Source organism: Marmota marmota, unplaced genomic scaffold, assembly GCF_001458135.2.
Source record: "Marmota marmota marmota unplaced genomic scaffold, marMar, whole genome shotgun sequence".
Taxonomy (NCBI): Eukaryota; Metazoa; Chordata; class Mammalia; order Rodentia; family Sciuridae; genus Marmota; species Marmota marmota.
In genome coordinates, this window is record NW_025999960.1 from 8,153,554 (window position 1) to 8,158,334 (window position 4,781).

At 35.1% G+C, this 4,781-nt stretch overlaps 1 long non-coding RNA gene across 1 annotated transcript; it reads left to right on the plus strand.

Annotated features, from left to right (window-relative positions):
• Nucleotides 1–417: 417 nt before the first annotated feature.
• On the plus strand, nucleotides 418–1,026 carry LOC125616614. The gene is made up of 2 exons (XR_007347342.1): nucleotides 418–449; nucleotides 886–1,026. It is a non-coding gene; the product is annotated as an uncharacterized LOC125616614 (long non-coding RNA).
• The last annotated feature ends 3,755 nt before the right edge of the window (nucleotides 1,027–4,781 follow it).

Below are 4,781 nucleotides of genomic sequence, written 5' to 3' on the forward strand. Positions count from 1 at the left end.
CTGAGAAAAAACTTTTTAGTTTGAATCCATCCCATGTGTTGATTCTTGGTTCTAATTCTTGTGCTATAGGTGTCTTACTAAGGAAGTTGCAGCCTAGCCCCACGTGATGGAGATTAGGGCCTACTTTTTCTTCTATTAGATGCAGAGTCTCTGATTTAATCCCTAGATCCTTGATCCATTTTGAGTGAACTTTTGTGCATGGTGAGAGATAGGGATTCAATTTCACTTTGTTGCGTATGGATTTCCAGTTCTCCCAGCACCATTTGTTGAAGATGCTATCCTCTCTCCAGTGCATGGTTTTGGCACCTTTGTCTAATATAAGGTAGTTGTAATTTTGTGAGTTAGTCTCTGTGTCCTCTATTCTGTACCATTGGTCTACCAGTCTGTTTTGGTGCCACCCTTCTATTAGGATTCACACCCACCTTTCCCTTATTTTGGTCTAGCTTCCTGTTTCAGTCACATTTTGTTGCCTGTGACCAAAAGACCTGGCAGGAACAACTTAAAGGATGAAAAGTTTATTTGGTTCATGGTTTCAGAGTTTCAGTCCATGATACTTCCGGGCCCAAGGTGAGGTAGAACATCATGGCAAAAAGTGTGTGACAGAAGAAAACAGCTCAGAACATGGCAACCAGGAAGCAGAGAGACCACTCTGCTTACCAGGGACAAAATAAAATCCCTAAAGGCATGCCCCCAGTGACTTAGTTCTTCCAACCATACCCTACCTGCCTTCAGTTACCACCCAGTTAATCTATATCAGTAGATTAATCCACTAATTAGGTTAAATCTTTTACAATCTAATCATTTCACCTCTGAACCTTCTTATGTTGTCTCACACAATGTAAGAGCTTTTGAGGGACACCTCATATTTAAACCTTAATACTTCAGCATATGAGAAAAAACATTTGACTCTTGATTCTCTGAGTCTGGCTTATTTCACGTAGCATCATGTTCTCCAGTTCAATCCATTTACCAGCAACTACCATAATTTCATTGTTCTTTATAGCTGAGTAAAATTCCATTATGTATGTATATCACACTTTTTTTATTCATTCATTTATTATCAGGTGCCTGGACTGGTTCTATAATTTAGCTATTGTGAATTACATTGCTATAAACATTGATGTGCATGTATTACTATAATATACTGATTTTAGATCTTTGGCTAAATACCAAGGATTTGATAACTGGATCATTTGGTGTTTGTATTTCTAGTCTTTTGAGGAGTCTCCATACTGATTTCCAAGTGGTTGTGCTAATTATATTTCATGCAGAAATGATTATGTTAAAATTAATGCATTAAATAATATAATTAATAATTAAATATTTAATGGCAACACAGAAAGGGTGTGCCATTGATCAATGCGCACACCAAAAAAAAAAAAATCTACTTGAGAAAAATGAGAGAGTAAGACTTCACTTCAAAAGTCTCTCTGTTATCAGTTTATTTCACACAAGGTGATTAGATTTGGTTCTAAATTCAAGCTGTGCAGCTAATTTTAATATATTCAGAACAATGAATTTGAGAAATTTAATGAGGCACTGGACAAAAAGACTACATTATGAAAGCAATTTGAATTGATTATTTTCTGAATACTAAATTTTAAATAGAGTTTACCAAAACAACCATACAAGCTCATATTTTAATGAGATTAAACAATTTTTCTCTCAGATAAATTTCTATAATACACTAAGACATCAAAAGAATCTAAATAACTATTACTCTCTGGAAAGTTCATATCTCCAATTTTTCTGTAGGACAAAAGGGATGGTGACTTAGGTGCCAGACTTTATCAGAAAGCAACCATTGGCATACAAATGAGAACAGAATTTTCAGAGAAATATTAGCTCACTGTCCTTTGACAATTTTCTGGATGTAATTAAAGTAGAATTACCAAGAGCCAGACAAGAATGTTAAACTTTTATGTATTTGTTGCTATTGGATATTTTATTGCTTGTTATTTTTCATTTACAAATTGCATGTAGTAGTTTAATACTTAGACAATTTTCTCAACTTTTGCAAGACTTGCGGCTAACTTTATCAGTCATTGCTCTGGAGATACATGCTTGTCAGGGTGCCAACAGGCTGTAGGAGATAACATAGTAGGTGTGCAGTTGACCAGGCGTCAATGATGGTGTTTATCAGACTAATGGAAGGCAGTTAAGTTGGAGATTGAAAAAGACATAGATGGAAGTTAGGTAAAAGATGAAAGCAGAAGAAAATGTCAGATTTCATCCAACTGAGCTGTTTTACTACCTTGAACCCTTTGTTCCCATTTGACCTACCTCATTAAATGTGCAAACAGAAGGAATTATGCCAGTAACCACAGATAAAAGTTGAAGAATAGGGTGAAAGACAAGAGGAGGAATAGATTTTACAAACTATATTGATGACCCAAATCTTGTAGACACATCCCTGTTATTTGGAAGAAAATGGGAAACTAATTTCTCTCCTAAAGCTTGGCTTATAAATTTTATTTATTCATTTGACAAATATTTGTAGATCATCTACCATATGCCACAGACTGTCATGGGCATCAGAGGTACAACAGAGAACAAAACTAGACAAAGACTTCTGCCTTAATGCAGGCTCTTAGAAAATGAGTTGAATTGGGGAAATGCATATTTTATGAAACATAAGTTTTTTTCTTTTTATGAAAGATCAAGAATCTCATAGGATAGAACACAAATATTTTATTTATTAAATAGAAAATTTTGACTTTTGAGTTAAGCCTAGTGGTCCAACTCTCTTTTTCTGTCTGAAACTTTCCATCCCATTAAGTGTACTTAATTCTTCCATAGCACTCATGTTAGAAAGACACCTAGATATTTCTGGTCAAACATACTGGAGAAAGAACATTTCAAAATTTGATATAGGTAAAGAGGCTCTAATTGTTCAGTTGCCTTTTTGGAAAAATGGGATTTGTGAAAAAATAGGGACATTGGGAATTATAGGGTATACTTGAAAATATAGCTATTTTTTGTACAATCTCAACTTTGACAGGATATTTAAGAAGTGACCTGGATGTAGTAGTGTACACTTGTAAATCCCAGTGGCTCAGGAAGCTAAGTCAGGAGGATCACAAGCTCAAGGCCTCTTCAGCAAATTAGTGAGGCCCTAAGCAACTTACAGAGACTCTGTTTCAAGAACCAAAAAGGTATGGGGATGTGTGTGGCTCAGGGGTTAAGCACCCTTGGATTCAATCCCCTATACTATTACCACCAACAACAACAAAAGAAATGGAAAGGCAATAATTCTTGGTGTCAAGCCTTCCAAAAACTAAGAGGAAGGGGGAGACACAGAGAAAACCACAAACTAGTTTAAATGTGTGAAAAAAGCATTAATCCTAAAATTAGGTGACCAATTTTTAAGTTTTAGCTTATGACCTTGGACAATTGACTTAAAGGTCTGAGACAATTTCTTGATCTGTACATCAGTGGCTAATACCTGACCTTCAAGTTGACATGAGGGAAGATCCAAGATGGAGTGTGTGTATGTATGTGTTTCATGAGCACTAAAGTCCTATAGAAATTGGAAAGGATCATTGTTTTTAATCTATATTATTTCTGAGGACAATGTAATGAGAACATTTATTTATTAATTTCAACACTCATGTTAAAATTTCCTTAATTTTTTTACTTGCTTATTTATTTTCAATGTGACTCCTTTGTAGATGAAAGAGAGAAAGAAAGAGCAAAATTAGGTCAAATGAATGTTGTCTTTCAGACTTATTTAAGTGTTTTTAGCTCCTTTTTCTGTTTTGTTTTTCAGAAGGCGTATTGGCCAATTTCCCCTGCACTTGGGCAATATCTCATATCTGTCAAGCAGTGATGCTGTTGTGATTCCCTTCACAGATTCTTTGGGATGCTGGGCTTAGCTTTGTGTGAGTCAGTTGCATTCTAGTGGAATAATATTTAAACTTCATTTCACTCTCCTAATTCCAAGAATTAAAGGAAACACTCCTCCAGTGTACTTCTGCTTCTTCTTTCCCCTCCCTCATTTTTTGTGTACATAGCTAGCTCCTTTGTCATTCTTTATGCTTTTATTTTCCCTCCTTTTAATAATGTTAGATGAACACTAAGGGTCTTTCTTTCATTCCCATAAGTTTTTTTCAAAATTAATTACAATTAATCAGGTTACCTGTATAATATGAGAACCAATTATTTACCATGGAAAACTGCTAAACAAACACACTAGTGTGGCTAAAAAGTTTGCTGTGAACATTTGAGGAATCTCTGACAATCCATGATTTAAGTAAATTGGTCATTCTCCTAAAATTGTACATTAGTGGAATTTACTTTAGTACTTCGTACAAATAAATGGTGGTTTCAGCAGTCAATCGCTCAAACTTTATTTTAACTATCAATCTTGTAAAAAGTGTGGGATGAGTAAGTTAATTGAACAAAATTCTTAAGATTTTAATTTCTTGAGGCTGGGGATGTGGCTCAAGTGGTAGCGCACTTTCCGGGCATGCGCGGGGCGCTGGGTTCGATCCTCAGCACCACATAAAATAAAATGTTGTGTCCACCAAAAAGTAAAAAATAAGAATTAAAAAATTAAAAAAAATTTTAATCTCTTGTCTGTTTTTTGTATCTTTAAGAAAAAAATTTAAAAGCCAGTCTTACTTTCCTGGTATGTGTTGTTAACAAATTGTGAACAAATTGCCAGTCTTCAGTGAAGTCCTAACTGTCCTAGAGAACCTGGCCCCTCCTGTGGAAGCCTTTATTTTGTTCAGAGACTCCAATGACATAGGCCAGCTTTTCCACTTAGAATCCTGACATTA